This window comes from Vanessa cardui, chromosome 11, assembly GCF_905220365.1.
Source record: "Vanessa cardui chromosome 11, ilVanCard2.1, whole genome shotgun sequence".
NCBI lineage: Eukaryota > Metazoa > Arthropoda > Insecta > Lepidoptera > Nymphalidae > Vanessa > Vanessa cardui.
Window position 1 is genome coordinate 9,446,776 of NC_061133.1, and position 16,988 is coordinate 9,463,763.

At 31.7% G+C, this 16,988-nt stretch overlaps 1 protein-coding gene across 1 annotated transcript in view; it reads right to left on the reverse strand.

Moving 5' to 3' along the window:
* LOC124533629 (ecdysone receptor) overlaps positions 1–16,988 on the reverse strand; it is a 223,685-nt gene that overhangs the window by 155,380 nt on the left and 51,317 nt on the right. The gene's annotated exons all lie outside the window — the stretch shown is intronic.

A 16,988-nucleotide genomic window follows, 5' to 3' on the forward strand; every position in this document is an offset into this window, starting at 1 on the left:
ATATGAACTGTGTATATACAAATGCATTTAGTAAAAACCAATTCATTTAATACTACAGACACACCAATTTTATTATATGTATAGATAGTAAACAAATAAATCTATTAGAATAATAAATTGCGTCAGTAAATTGAAATGCTTCAATTTTTCACAATAAAAATGATTGACACCTAATTAATTAAAAATTGAATGTGTATTTTATCAATAATCGGTCTCGTTCGTGTATTACGATCGATCATCGCTCATCAATCGATATTTTCACATGATAACATCTCACACACACACACACACACACACACAATATAAGAACGAAGCAATAAGATTAATTTAATTGAATAAAAAAACCGTAGTAACCGAGATTCTAATAATATTGACATAATATGTAAACATATAGAAACGTATATACATATATTAATTGAAAAACTTCGTATATCCCCCTCGTAATAGAGTCCATCAATAGTTAATTCTATTCAGTGAACTGTAATTGTAATGGTTGTAGCTGTACGCGTCGTACTCATATCGCTTGCGCGTGCGCAAGTAGGATTTCCTTTTTAGACCATTCCTACTCGTCCATTGGGTCAGTATGCGAGGGTGAATCTAATGTTTCCTATAACATGTTTGGACGACTAGGTACTCCTACTATCGAGCTATTTCTATTTAATCAATGAAACTTATTTGTTGGTCTATAATATAAATTGTAATACGTAAAAAGTGTTATGAAATAGGTTTAGGAATTTCCCAAAAAAATGTCTTTGGTCTGAATGTTTCAAAACTTTAAATAATTTTTCATATCAAAATATATCATTGACTAAATGATAACCGGTGTTGGTTTTGGTGGCCGTGATAAATAGTACTGTTCTGCTGTGTCATAACCTGATGATATAGGCTCTTTTTCAAAAAATATATTTTATCTTCAGCAACAAAATACTTTCAATAGCGAGTTTCAACAGATTATTCAATGTAATATTAGTATAGTTATCGTAGCATACGAAAATAAACTAGATCATTGAGAGAATATCGTTAACACAATTCGTGGTTTACGTTTAAGAAATCAATTTATGTATAACAATGGCGCCACATATGTAGGTTCTGTTGCCAAATTGCCTATTCCATCGCTAATGCGCGAACAAGATAGCAAATACTGCACATACGAAACACTAAAACGACCTAGAGAGGTGAATAAACGCCTATTATCGAGTTCAACCCAAATTTCTGACCTGATTCGAAGAAAAACCGACGTAGGCTAACGACCTACCTGACGTAATATGGAATGGAAAAATAAAACCAAACAAGGAATGCAGTTAGCCTTCTTGAGCTTTTTTTGGTTGAAATTTTCGTTTATCTGCGAACTTAACGGGAAATATTGCCTTTAATGAGAATAAAATAATGAGCATTGTAAATTTCTTATAGGATATTTTAATTAGTTTGAATTTCTTAAAGAAATTGTTTTCTGATATTTTCTTTAAGTTAGATTGAGAATAAGTTATTGTATATGTAGTTGCTGGAATAAAAGATTGAGAATAAGTTCCATTCATTCCAGAAACTTTACTTGGTGGTAGGGCATTGTGCAAGCCTATAGCCTTTTGTTTAGGCAAAAACCTTTGGGTCGGTACCACCCACTGATCAGATATTCTACCGCTAAACAACTGTACGCAGTATTGTTGTGTTCCGGTTTGAAGGGTGAGTGAGCCAGTGTAACTACAGGCATAAGGGATATAGCATCTTAATTCCCAAGGTTGGTGGCGCATTGACGATGTAAGGAATAATTAATATTTCTTACAGCGTCATTGTCTATGGGTGATGGTGATGTGTTACCATCAGGTGGCTCATATGCTCGTCTGCCAACCTATTCCATAAAAAAACTATATCATAGTTGCTGGAATGAAAATAAGTTATTATATTGTTAGGTAATAGGATCAGTTAGAGACTGTATTTTGATAAAGTATATACATTTGATATATTTTATAGTTGAAAGCATATTGTATTTGGTTTGACATCTTTGATCCCAGGTTAGTGCGTAATCGAAGATGTAAGGGTTAGTTAACATTTTCAGTATCTAACGACGGTATTATATCTGTCAAAATTAACTATTAAAGGTAAAGTACCCATCGTAAGCATCATGTAATTTATTATCTTGTACACATAAGCACCATAGGCAAATATTATAAATCTGAAAGTAAATTTGTCAGTTTATCTATTATTCTTTCACGGCCAAACTACTAAACCAAATGTTATGAAATTTGAACTCCAAGAAAAGATGAAACAGACTTCTGTTTAACTACTACACCTAACAACAAATAACGTCGCGGGCGATAATTAGCATATGAGAAAGTTAAAAAAATCAATATAAAATTTTCTTTTTGACTTTTTTTATACTAAACATAGCAAAATGTATTGGTTGTTAAGGTGATAACGCTAATATAAAATTTTATGAAAGTCAGTTATTGTGAATTTGAAATTCCGTTTTTTTTATTTTTCCCGATGCTTATATTAATTATTATGAATTGACATACATATGTTTAATGCTCGAATATTATGGAGTGATGCCAAGTAATTGAAATGAAAATGACATATTGACATGATATAAATACTTTTTGGATGTGTCGTTCATACAAGTTTTAATGTATCCGCTTTATCTGGGGTGGAGGAGGAAATGGGCAACCATAATAAGTGGTCACCACCACTTATAGACTGCCGCTGTAGAAATATTACCCATTGATTGAAAATAAGATAACATCTTATCCTTTGTGCCTATAGTTATATAGACATACTCACCTTTCAAACCTATTGTTAGATTTTTAGAAGCGAAACGTTGGTAGTTATATTTTTGAAAAATGAACAAGCACAATTTTAATTTTAATCATTCAATCTTGAGACTTTTTACTGAAATAACTGTAACAAACAAGACTTTTCTCTATATATTTTTAATTACGAACCAATTGTTTTTCACCTTAATAAAACAGAGGGAAACGTAATTTGTTTGCAAATTGTTTGTCCCAATAAAATTCTTTCTATATTACCAAATATGGAACATTATTATTTAATATTATTTCATTAAAAAACCGGCAGCAGTTATATAAAAGAATTTAATATGTACATAATATACGGTTTCCTAGAATTGTTTGTTGCTAAGCAATATTAATGATAATTTTTATGAGAAGACGAGGTTTGGTAAGCACATAATTTGAGTGTTATACTTTGTTTACGAGATACAAATAAATTTCTTACATAGAGTTATACATACATAAATTTATAGTAACTATATTAATTTTTAGTCCGGGATAATCAAAATCATAATAAACTTTATTCAAGTGGGCTTTTACAAGCACTTTTGAATCGTCATTTAACAATTAAGTGAAGCTACCACCGGCTCGGAAAGTAGATTCTACCGAGAAGAACCGTCAAGAAACTCAGTAGTTACTCTTTTTCAACGTTTAAAAAATACAATCATGTTAGTTAAATACAATGTATGTATATAATGTATCCTGCCTGGAAGTCAACAGGTATTAATTCCAAGCTATTTTATCATCTACAAAATCTTGTATCGAATAATATGCCTTTTATACTAATGTATTTTTATAAATGATTTGAATTAACAAAACGGCAAAGTTAAAAATGTCTGTATGTCTGATAGACATATATCTACTATGAAGTTCCGTTTTCCCTATTACTATCGAACAGATAATTCACGTATGTTACATTAATAGTCATTATGTAATTTAAAGTGGGTGAAACTCAAAAATTTATCTGTCCATATAATACTAGCTGCCGCCAGCGGCTTCATTTGTGTTTTAAAGGTTGGTTGTTAGGTGTTAGGCATTACAAGTAGGCCTTAAAGTTAAAGCAAAGCAAAGTGAAATCAAATTTGTTCATATAGTTCCGTAGTTTCCAATAAGGCAACAGACAGATATGTACGTGCATTTATAATATTAGTAGAGTAATATACACAATTATATACTAAAACCTTTTCTGAAACGCACTGCGTCGTCTATATAGTATATTTTTGTCAAAGTTAGACTTTACTAACAAAACGTCCTTAATCAGTATAGATGATATTATATGAGATAAAAATACTTTATTTGGATTGGCATACTGTGTTTACTTGTTATAGCTCACATATAAATATTTCAATTCAAACAATCAACGAAAAAGCGCAAAATACATATTTATATCTCTTCGGTTGGCTTTCATAATGAAATTGATTCTTAATGTAAGTTATTGAATATTAAGGTAAAATTATATAGCCCCAATAAATTGTTCGAAATAAATTGATGATTGGGATGCAGTTCTGGGAACCGACGCTAACTTAACCAATTATTTACCATAAACATGTAAAATTTTCTAAATGATTTTGATATCTTATACAAAATACACAATTATTGTTTGAAATGTTATTTTTATAAAAAAGTTATTATAATATTAGCCGCGATTAGATAAGAATATTCTCGTCTGTTAAAAAATATCTACAATAGATTTCATTTAACTTATATATACGAGTAATTTTTAACACGGTACCTTAGTTCACTAATTTGTAAGAGTAGTTTAAAAAATAAACTTGACAATGTTTTAAAACCGGGAAGATATACTCGTACATTTTTCAAAAGTCACCGGTTTGTTATTTATAAAGGAAACATTTTAAAGAACGTTTGAACTTGATATTGCACTATAAAGTTGCTCAGATAGCCAATAATGAATCAACTTATGAAGCGAGTCTTATTGAAAGTGCAAGCAGTCTACGAAATTCATTCCACCACTTGCGACTGGGCCACTGTGCACATTGCGTTTCAATTCCAACGTGACGTATATCTAAACAAGAACGACATCTAAAATAAACTCTAAAGCATACGTATAAAGTTCATTATACTTTGAGATCGCTAGTGACGTAAGGCGTTTAAATGTCACGGATATGCACTATTTATAGAAGAACTAGTAGCGAAACCTGTGTAGCAGGACAGTGGGCTTAATGAGAGGCAGAGTTGGATTATTGCCACATGTATCGAGTTTGAATGATGGCATACACTTATCTGGTTACCTGAGCATCAAACGGCACACACAAAGGGATAATATCAAGATTTATTCATGTGACATTCACGCTAATTTATTTTCGTTGCTCGCACTTATCAAAGGAGTTTTTATTCAAATCGGTTATTTTTTTTTTCATTTGGGTATAAATTTATTTAATTAGTTGCTGTTTCCCGTTACGTCGGACGATTTTTGAGACGAGAAATATGTTTACGTGTTCCGATATTAGGGTAAAGTAAAAAAGTAAAAATTTAAATTTATATTCATAATGCATGTTATAATTTCTGTCGTATGCTTTTTTAGCTTTTATAGTATGACGACGTTTTTATTTCAAGTGAAAGAGAAAATATAAGGTTAATAGTTTTAAGATCAAGATATCATTGATCAGATATATATTTTTTATTCGTTTATAAAATTAGATCGTAGTAGATTTTTATCGGAATTTTATGATTTGAATTTGGGTTAACATTCATTAGTTTCTTAGCTTTTTTTATGCAAAAATAACGTTATATATTTTCGTTATCGATTTCAAAATTTTGCCGACATTGTTTGCACATAGGATATTTATTTATACTAATAGTATTCCCATTTAATAAGGCATAATGCAGCTAAGCCGCTAGGAGTGGGGACGAGAAAAGGCCAAGGTCAGGATCGAACCTGCGACTTCATCGCAAGGCGACCAGTTTACCACTCCGAATAATCACAATACAAATAATAAAAACAACAATTGAAGTTCTGTTAATATTGCAGATAAAAAGCAGAGAATGATATGTTCAAAGTTCAAAAATATATATTAATGCCTTATTATCCATTTTAACTAAACATTGTACTTTGCATTTACAACGTTTTACAAATTAATAGTGCATAGTAACACAAAAATAATAAATATATATTTATTTATTTTTGGACATTTTTACAGATATGACTATTCTAGTAAGTATGCAATTACAATCTGAAGTTATTCGTTACCTTTTAAAAATGGATCTCAATGGAAGTGGTAGGTATATAAAGGACAATATAAGAACACGATTCAAATATGGAATAAACCGAATATTACATTCGATTTTCAAATATCTACAGCAGAATGACGTCAGGAAAATGAGAATAATATCAATTGACATGATATGGCTTCATTAATTTCGATACATTCGAAATAAATTCAGCGTTACGTATTTGTACACGTCTGGGTAGTTGGTGAAATGAAATAGAACATTTTATTTGAATTGCTACAGATAAAAAAGGAATAAGTTGGCTGTTTGAGAGTTTACCTTCGATTTTTGATTCTCGCTCAAGTGGGTATGAGTCGTAAAATATAAACAACTAAAAAAATTTTGCTATTATTATTCGTTGCAATTTTTTAAATTGTTTCGATTTTACACGTAATTGATTTTAGAGTTTATTTTTACTGGTCGGTTAGAGATCGTTATTGCGGCTGTATAAGAAAAACGTAAACCAAATCAAAAGTGTCATACGCGCGTGGAATCGCGTTCACAGCTAGAAATTTATATGATTAGTAATTAGTTTCATAGAAATATTTTTGCTCTGATACCGTTTTTAAAATATCATGTTCCATGGCCCTAAATGCAAATAAACATAATTTATTGCATTTTTTTAAATAGTTTCGATTTTGCATATAATTGTTTTAAGAGATAAATAATGTTACTGGCCGGTTAGAGAGCGTTATGAAATAGAACATTTTATTTGAATTGAGCCAGATAAAAAAGGAGTAAGTTGGCTGTTTGAGAGTTTACCTTCGATTTTTGATTCTCGCTCAAGTGGGTAAGAGTCGAAAACAATAAAAAACTAAAAAAACGTTACTATTATTATTCATTGCAATTTATTAAATTGTTTCGATTTTACACATAATTGATTTTAGAGTTAATTGTTACTGGCCGGTTAGAGAGTATTGCGGCTGTATAAGAAAAACGTAAACCAAATCAAAAGCCTCATACGCGCGTGGAGTGGCGGGCACGGCTAGCAATTTATATGATTAGTTATTATTTTTACAGCGATATTATTGCTCTGATACCATTTTTAAAATATGATGTTCTATGGCCGTAAGTAAACATAACGATGCATTCTTCGAGCAACGGTTGTATTAAGAACCGGTAATTTCTTCAAAATATATTCCCAGCGACCGGCATTCGTCATAAATTAAAGTAAAACAACTGGATAAATAGAACAAGCTGGCAATATGTACCGGAAACGCTATGTTAATATAAATTATTTTCAGTTTAATTTAAACACTTTGACCACAAACCTCATTACACAGTATTTTTAAAGATAATAGTGGAATACATCAAAGCGGGAACCGTCGAAATATTTCGAAGAAGGTTAATTTTAAAGAAGGTTATATCTAAATTGTTTTTAATCTTTCATTTACGTTTATTGATTTTATTTGATTGTATATATTTTTGAGGGGGTGATAAATTTAAATAATTCTCTAATTAATTAATTACTGTCAGTGTGAATTTGCCTAATGCATGTTTTATTGTTGAGTAGTTAGGTAGTTATGCTAAAGAGTCATCTGTTAGTTTCCATAAAATAAAAATAAAATTTTGTTGTAGAAGTTTATTTATTAACTATATAATACATTTAGTGTTAAATAATTATTAAGGAACTATTACAACACTAAGAACTATGTTTATCGATTAATACTTATATGAATATACATAAAATATCAGATTATCTAATTTGTCCAAAGTTGAATATTATCATATTATATTTATAATAACTTTTCTTTATGTAACACCTATAAGTTATTTTTTTTTAATATAAAAATTCTTTATTAGTACGTAAAAGTATTCGGAGTCAGCGACCGATGTAGGGCCGATATCCTGATTATTCACGAGACCCGTTGCTTCCGCGACTGCACGTGACTCTCGGGAAAACCATAGAGCCATTAGAGAGCTATCAATGTCAATTGATGTAGGGAAACATCACGTGTTCGAAATAGGAGTAACGGAATTTCGATGCTGTTTCTGGTGTACGAAGTTTCTATATAAAAACAGGACTAGATAAGGATAGCAAATATTGCTATGCTCTTTTAACCTACATGCTAGTATATGCTAGTGATGATGACGTTCTGGTCAATTTCGGCTACCGCAGCTCATCTCAAGAAAGACTAGATAAGTACGCATGACATCTGATAGTGCACAAGTGTGAGTGAAAACACACATGCACTCTTTATCCCCTATTTCATTATCCGACACGACGAGAAAGAGTTCAGGCGCGGAATGGCTTAACATTATTTTCGAACCACAGTGCACACACTTTTGACTTCCAGACTTCACGCCCGAGATTTTTTTTAACAGAAAACCCACGAACACAGGACTTCGTAATCTGCATTATATCAAGTTACTGTACGAGGTAGTCTTATAGCAATACGGTGAATAGAGGAAAATCAATAACTAAATATAATTACAGTCTTAATGTTAAATATTTCATTTTAAAAGTGTTGGAAAGGTGGTGAGGAGTGGTGCATAAGACCGGTCGTTGTGGCGTTCTTTGGGGGAGGCCTATGTCCAGCAGTGAACGTCTCACGGCTGAAATGATTATGATGAAAAGCGTTTTATTGCATATTCGTAGAGCCCATACACGCGGTTTCAATTTTGGGCGCAATATTTTCCAGGATTTATTGATACGACCATTTGAATCAATCATAGAGATCGGTCTAGAGTAGTTCCCGTGCCACAGTCATCTATCAACATTCGAAAAAACATTGTTCGCCCTAAGGGATAATCTTTCTTTTATGGAACTTACATAATATCCATAATACTTTGTATTATGAGACGTGTTTTCTTTTCATATTTTCTTTTCATCTTATTCTTTTTTATGGTATAGGTTGGCGGACGAGCATATGAGCCACCTGATGGTAAGTGGTCACCATCACCCATAGACAACGACACTGTAAGAAATATTAACTATTCCTTACATCGTCAATGTGCCACAAACCTTGGGAACTAAGGTGTTAGGTCCCTTGTGCCTGTAGTTACACTGGCTCACTCACTCTTCAAACCGGAACACAACAATACTGAGTACTGTTATTTGGCGGTAGAATAAAAGATGAGTGGGGGTACGTACCCAGACGGGCTTGCACAAATCCCTACCACCAAGTATCTTATTTGTGATTGTGCAGAACAGAGATGTTATGGTTATGTAATTTGGATCTAGATATAGATACGGATATATGAATATTATTTTAATTCTTATTCTGAATTATCCGATTGTTACGAATATATTCTGTTACTAATATTAGATTGTAAAAGAAATGTATACAATGTAACGATTTGACTTCAATTGTAGTCTTTGATTCGATATTGGGTATAATTAAAGAAACAAACAGATAGCCTCAAGAAAAATTAGCTGATCTTTTTAATATAGCACTATGTAAAAACAAAATTATGATAAATTATGTTTTATCGGAAACATTTACGAGTTTCGGATATGTTGTCTATACATTCGTCTATATCTTCGATTTTCGACAGTTTCGGTTACAGTTACGGAGTTCCATTATATCATCGGCGCTGAAATGTGGCGATCGTCGAAAAAACATATGGATTAAATGGTTACAAATCCGGGCAGCTACAATTCAGTTTCAATTACTTTATTTTTTTTAATTCTTTCATAAGAGTAACAAACTCGTGTCGGATGAAACTCTTTATCGTATCGTATTATGTCCCGCAATGGAGCAACGATCCAAAGTTCCAAATCATTCCCTTGGGAGTACTGAAATTTACGATTTCACGCACTGTTACTTTATCGATTGCGTCATGCAAAAATATCTATTGAATACTTTACTACTTCAACAAATGTTGTCTTAATTTTTTATAGAAACTTTCACAAAGCAATTTAGTTTTAATTACAAGTATAATGTTTGTGTTATGTTACGTAAATGTTACAAACACATTGTTTGTAAATGGGAAATATTAATAATCAATTGAAACTCAATAATCGAGTAATAGAATTGTTGCGGAACGAATTAATAAGATGTACAAATGAGACTAGGTCATGCGCCCGCGCAGCTAAATGCACGAATATATAATACATATTATCAAAAACGTACTCGTAATATTCTAGCTCTAAACGATTGTTAGTCCAATATTCGCTTAAGTAATGTGGAGTTAGCAACAGTAAAAATATAAGTGTATATTGGTACAGATCCGTTTACTCATAAGTGCATCCTATGCATGTTAAATTATTATAGGCGCGCACTAACAAATATAGTGAAATTTCTATATTTTTCACTTTATTCTCGCATAGTCAAGATACCTTAGTGTGCATGTGCGTGTGTGTAGATACACGCACATTAATGTATCTTGCAAAACACAAGCGTTACTTTGCAAATGTACGGCGATAAAGTAGAGGGGCGCGCCATCATGTTCGAATGGATTGTACCGTGTAATTTAACCAAATATAACTCTTATTCTATAGTACTTAAGGCTATGATGTTGTGCATTAATAGTATGTATGTTCTATATGTTCGTACATGTGTTCAAATTAGCGTCCGTAGACGTGACTAGCTTACAATAGTGACAATGCTGTTGGAACAAGTAGTGACGATAAATAATGCCATTTTTCATTTTTACTTTATTCGTTGGTTCAAAACTTATCATTGCCAACATTGTTATTCTTACGTTCAAGTTACAAGTTCATTTTATGTGTTACTAGCTGTGTGATGCGCGGTTTTATCCGCGTTGAATAAATATGGTACAAGTTTAATAGAGAAGAAGACTACAACAAGATTTAAGGTAGTGTTGGTTATGGTAACTTAAAAAGGGCCATATGAAATCAACAGAAACAGAAATTTCTACTTTATTTATATGTATTATTTCGTTTAAAAAAGTCAGAATGTTATCGATATAATGGATTAAATGGACAAATAATCATTTACACTTAATGTTTTTAATAGATCCAAATGGCTGACCAAAATCTGTAGCAACATGTTTCAATATAATTTGGTAATGTTTGGGTGTGGTAGGCGGGGACGGGTGATTGAAGCAATTGCAACATCCGACGCGCCGTCTGCCGCGCCAATTTGCGCCGGCGCAACAAATGGTCACCGCTGCACCCACAAAATAGCAACTGGCGTCGTAAAACTGCATCTATGACCTCATCCTATTGTACTTGACTCGTACGTAGGAGTGACCGCTAAATGGACACGAATGATTTATAGCAATTAAAGTTTATGTAACGCAGCGTACGGGCGGACAAATAGTGTGCGTGACCGAGTAGTTTCATTCCAACCGAATTGCGTTAATTTCGAAAGCAAGGTCGGTCGTTGCCCCTACACTAATAATTTATGCTCTACACCCGTAAATAATGAACGAAGCGACAATTTTCCATTATATTGATGGTTTGGGTCGACATTGACGCCTTAGCTTATATTTTATATGTACGCGACCCCCTTATCGGTCATCTGGTACGTGCATCAACTATTTTAACAGCTTTTTGTATGTGACTAGACTTATCAAATCTGCCATATTTGTTCGGCTTACGAATTTTTACTTATAAATTCTTTATGGTCGATTCGTAACGAAATTTTGCCAGAAGATATTAAAATATACTATTTAATTTTTAATAAACATAAAAAAGTACAAAATAAATAAACGTTAAACTATTTCTTATAGATATTAAGGAGAAACTTGGAAGGATAATCAGGCACTACGATTTGCTGTAAGGGTGAAGTAACGTAAAAAGTAACGTATTTTTTATTAGAATAACGATTATTTACCTAACCATGGAATAACGTTATTTTATTGAACAAACAAAATTATTAATAGTTTATGTAAAGATACGTCGAGAGCATACGAGCAAGTTTCACCAATTTGTATGATAAATAGAACATATTTTACAGTAATGAAATATAATATATTTGGGTAGTGTGTAATGCTGTGTTCTTCGTTAAGTAATTGTGACAAATAGAGAGAAGTTTTTTTTTAAGACGACATGCTGCGCCGACCCCTTGTAAATCGGGATAAAGGCAGGATGGCTTTACTTTTGTTAATTTAATTTCGATTAGTGAAATGAAATAAATAAATAAATAGTGTGAAAATAAATTAAGGAATTGGCATCTCTATCTCTTATTATCTATAATGTAAGCCATTAATTGTAATGTAAAAAAATACTAATCATTTATGATTTATTATACCTTAATTAAACATTTAAGGTGTATCAACTTTGATCTGCTCTGTTTAAAATTCAACACTTACATATATGAATTCATGTATATATTTAAAATTAAACTTTTAATCATATCGTGAATCAATATAGGCATAATTTGTAACTTTGTTGGTTTATATTTATTTGTCATATATTTTTTTATGGTATAGGTTGGCGGACGAGCATATGGGCCACCTGATGGTAAGTGGTCACCATCGCCCATAGACAATGACGCTGTAAGAAATATTAACTATTCCTTACATCAATGTGCCACCAACCTTGGGAACTAAGATTTTATGTCCCTTGTGCCTGTAGTTACACTGGCTCACTCACCCTCCAAAGCGGAACACAATAATGCTGATTACTGTTATTTGGCGGCAGAATAACTGGTACCTAACCAGATGGACTTACACAAAGCCCTACCACCAAGTAATAATAATATTGACAATATACTTTTTGATTGTTAATTCGCCGAGAATATTTATCTCCATGGGAACGAATACGCGTACAGCTCTCAGCGAATAAAACTAAACAATCAGTGGAAGGCGGCTCGAGGTAAACAAAGTAATCAATTAGGTTGCTAGCTTGAGTAATGATGCTATAAATTCAGCGACTGCCGCAGAACCTTCGCGGAATCAATGGAGTAATGAAAATTTAAGCCTAATCGAGCAACGTGCCTGGACAGACGTGACTTAACAGGACAATTTAAATTGTTAACTCATTATCAGATATTCTTGGGAGAAAACGGTCAAAGGGATAAGTTATATTTGAAAGGAACCGTGATTTTATTCGAATCTAATTGGTTTGACATTGGAAATCAGTTATAAACGTTTCTTTTCGTTATGATGTTAACGATTTCGTTACACAAAAGAAAATAGTAGTCTTATAACGTATTGTACGTTATTCTTTTCTCTTATTTACAGATTAAATAAATAAATATGAGACAACATCACATACATTTCTCTGATCCCAATGTAAGTAGCTGGAGCACTTGTTTTATGGAAATCAGAAGTAACGAAGGCACCACAAACTCCCAGACCAAAGACAACATAGAAAACTAATGGTAATCTACATCGACTCGGCCGGGAATCGAACCCGGGACCTCAGAGTGGCGTATCCATGATAACCGGTGTACACATCACTCGACCATGGAGGTTGTCAAATCATTATATATATAGTTCGTAACTTAATATAAAAAGGTAAGTTAAATATAAAAAGGTATTTTATGTATTGTTATTGTTATAGTATCGACTGAATTTTGTCAATCTTTTTTTAATCCGGTATAAAAATTTAAACTTACGAATGAAAATAAAAGAGACCCTTAAATAAAGCCATTCGTGCGTTAAACATTTTTCTAACAATAGGACCAGGAAAGTATGAAATTGATGCATAAAGTTATTGGCAAGTGAAGCGAGTGATTAAATTAATAAGGATTATAATTTTAGCTAAATATATAAGAACTTTTTTAATCTTGATGTGAATCTTAGTTGATTGTTACGGATTCCTGAGTTTTGTGTTTATAACTTCGTCTCGATACACCGATGAAGAGAAATATCGTGAGGCAACCTGCATATGATGTATTTCCGCATGTATGCCTTTGCCCAGCAATATTACTAAGTACACTTACGTTTTTTTATTATTTGTTTTTCGTATATATATTAAAACTCTTCTGTCGGGTGCATGGAATGACTAATAACTATTTAATTATTAGTAATTGTTGCTTAACAAATATTAAATTTTATATCAACTAACTATAGTAAATATTGAATATAGACGCTGCTTTGATTTGGAAGAAGGAAATAAAATTATGTAATTTATTATACCCCTGAAAAGTAGTATGGAAATTAATTAGAATTAAGTAATCAGTAGTACTGGAGAGACTTAAAATTAAAAAACCAGGTTGTTATCGCAATATACCTACATATATATAAGGAAGAACTTCTACCAATATATACAGCATTATATAGTTTAAAAAAATGTAATGTAAAAAGAAAAACTTAAAACGCAGACCAAATGTTAGTGCTAGCGTGCTTACACTATTGTCATAATTATGTACATTATTTATATATATATATATATATATATATATATCTACGTAAAGAGTAAAGTATTCATTTCATTTATAAAAGTGCTACTACTTATTATTAATATATTAAAATAAGTAATCAGTACGAACATTTTTTGCCATATCAAAAGACTGACTATTTTGCATAGGAAAGCTACGTACTGAATTTGTTCGTACAATATGTATGGAAATGACAGGCATTCGATATGTCACGTGCTTATGACGAATGGAAAAATACATGTATTTTTTTTAAATTTTGTAGCGATTCCGTACGACATACTTTTCAAATAGTATCTCGTTAGACTTCCATACAAGTTTGACAATCAATATTTGATTTGATAATTTATTCGTTTTAATATTAATTGTTTACCTCGAAGCTGTTTACACGACAAAAATAAACTAGTCGGTAGGTATATTATTATTGGTATTAATGTTGAAACAATGGCAGTCTTCTTAATTTAATCGTGTAATAGTTCCTTATTTATACAATTATGCACAGTCACAGTTTTAATTGTCGTTATAACGTATCTCAAAGGTCGAATCGTTCCAAAATAATTCGATACGAGGATGATTGATGTATCAGAATGATATGATTAATAGCATATCAGTATTCGCGACACCAGACGGGCGGAATTAACAAGCACCTTCCTAAACGTGATACACCAAACAAATTGTTTTTTACCCTTCTTCAAATATGTCTTTACTAAATATAGACTTTGATTTAATATTATATTACTCGAACACGTCAGGAGAATACGGAATGAATAGTTATGCCCATTAAAGAAAATATGCTTTATATGTGGATATGTTTTGTGCTCAATAATTTTGCCAATTTTATTTGATATTATAATTTTTGAATGTATGAATAAAATGTATGTAACTTAACGTAGTAAGTCATTTAGACGTATAATATGTTTCGTAATTTTGTATTTTTAGACAATAAAAAACTTTGATAGTTTTTGCTGGAAATTTGTGCATTTTTCTGGTTATCAATGTATCTATATGTATAAAAAACACTTAACCAGTTAATACTATAAGCATCATGAAAAAAAATAAATGACGAAATAAAAAACAAATGATTTTAATTACGAATTAAAATTAAGCAAAGAGGTTATTTGTTTTTTTTTTCTCGATATTTCATTTACGTTCTTAATTTAATTTTAAACCGTAATACCGTAAAGACACCTACATGTGTTAGATCACCTTCTTACTGATGAAAATCTTTGCCCAATGGTAGGCAATGTAGGTATTGACTATAAGACATAAAAACAGACCGTACAATTTGTCCAATCATCGAATTGAAACACAAGAATGATCATCTTTATTCCATTAAATTATTCGTAATGAAAGATTAAAATGATGAGTGTAACTTGACACTTTTCTGAATCATTCGACTAAAGGAAATTGGTAGGCACTTAAGTCTGAAGCCTGATATATGGATTTAATCCCTCCACATGTGCATTACTTGAACAAGAGATATACTGAAACTAATAGGTATATTTTATTTATGACTATATAATTACACAATTAATATAAATAATCTTATAGTAGCGTGGCTTTGCTTATGAATATTATTTATGGAGAAATTAGTTAAGGATGTTTTGTCTCTGCTTTCAAATGATAAATAAATTAAGAAAAAAGACATTGATCAAACAATAACAGTTGGTGGAATACACATGTGGCAGAATTTCTTTGAAATTTGTCACATACAGGTTTCCTCACGATGTTTTCCTTCACCGCTGAGCACGAGATGAATTATAAAGACAACTTAAGCAGATGAATCAGCGGTGCTTGTCTGGGTTTGAACCCGCAATCATCGGTTAAGATGCACTCGTTCTAACCACTGGGTCGTCTCGACTCAATTACACGGTTACTTAGAAATAGAACTAGAATAATATGTATTATAAACGGAGTCCAAAATATTCATTGCCCGAAGGTTAATGAGTTTACACCGCGGGTTTCAAATGAGATCGATTAATCAGGCGTTCCGTATAATATATATGTTGATTTACTTTAATACAAAAGTCACAAAAGACGCGAACGCAGCGTTTTATTACCGAGCATAAAGGAATTTTACTTAAGGCACGATGTAAAATATGTTGGTAATAAAATGGTGTGCAAGCCGTGCGGCGCGTAGACAAGCATGGACGCATCCTGTTTGGAAATGATGTATAGAAAGCGTTCTTATAAATGTCTTACATTTGCATGAGGATAAAAATATCTACTGTTGTTACATGGGATAATGTTATCTTATCATTTATAATACTCTTTCATATCGTCGATTCCTATTAGTAATATAAGTCAATAAATCCTTCTTAGGGCAAGGTATGTATTTCTATAATGAAATTCCGCAGACATTTTTAACGTTGCCGTTACATAAATTCAAATTATTTGTAAAATATTGGTATTATTGAGTAAAATTATGTAACCGTTAAAAAAGCGTGGATTTAATCTTTGACTACCAGGCAGGATATATTTCATACCTACCTATACATAAAATTGTATTTAACTAACATGACTGTATTTTTAGATGTTGAAAAAATATAACTGCTGAGTTACTTGCCGGTTCTTCGATGGTAGCTTTGTAAATGCAATTGAAAAAAAAATGTTTGTCGATGGTAAATGACGATTCAAAAGTGCCTACTTGGATATAGTATATTTTGATTTGGTTAAATAGTTCTGTTGTGCTTGATGTAAGATCAATGTTATTAATCAGTTCATATCAAGCCATTCCTTTTGT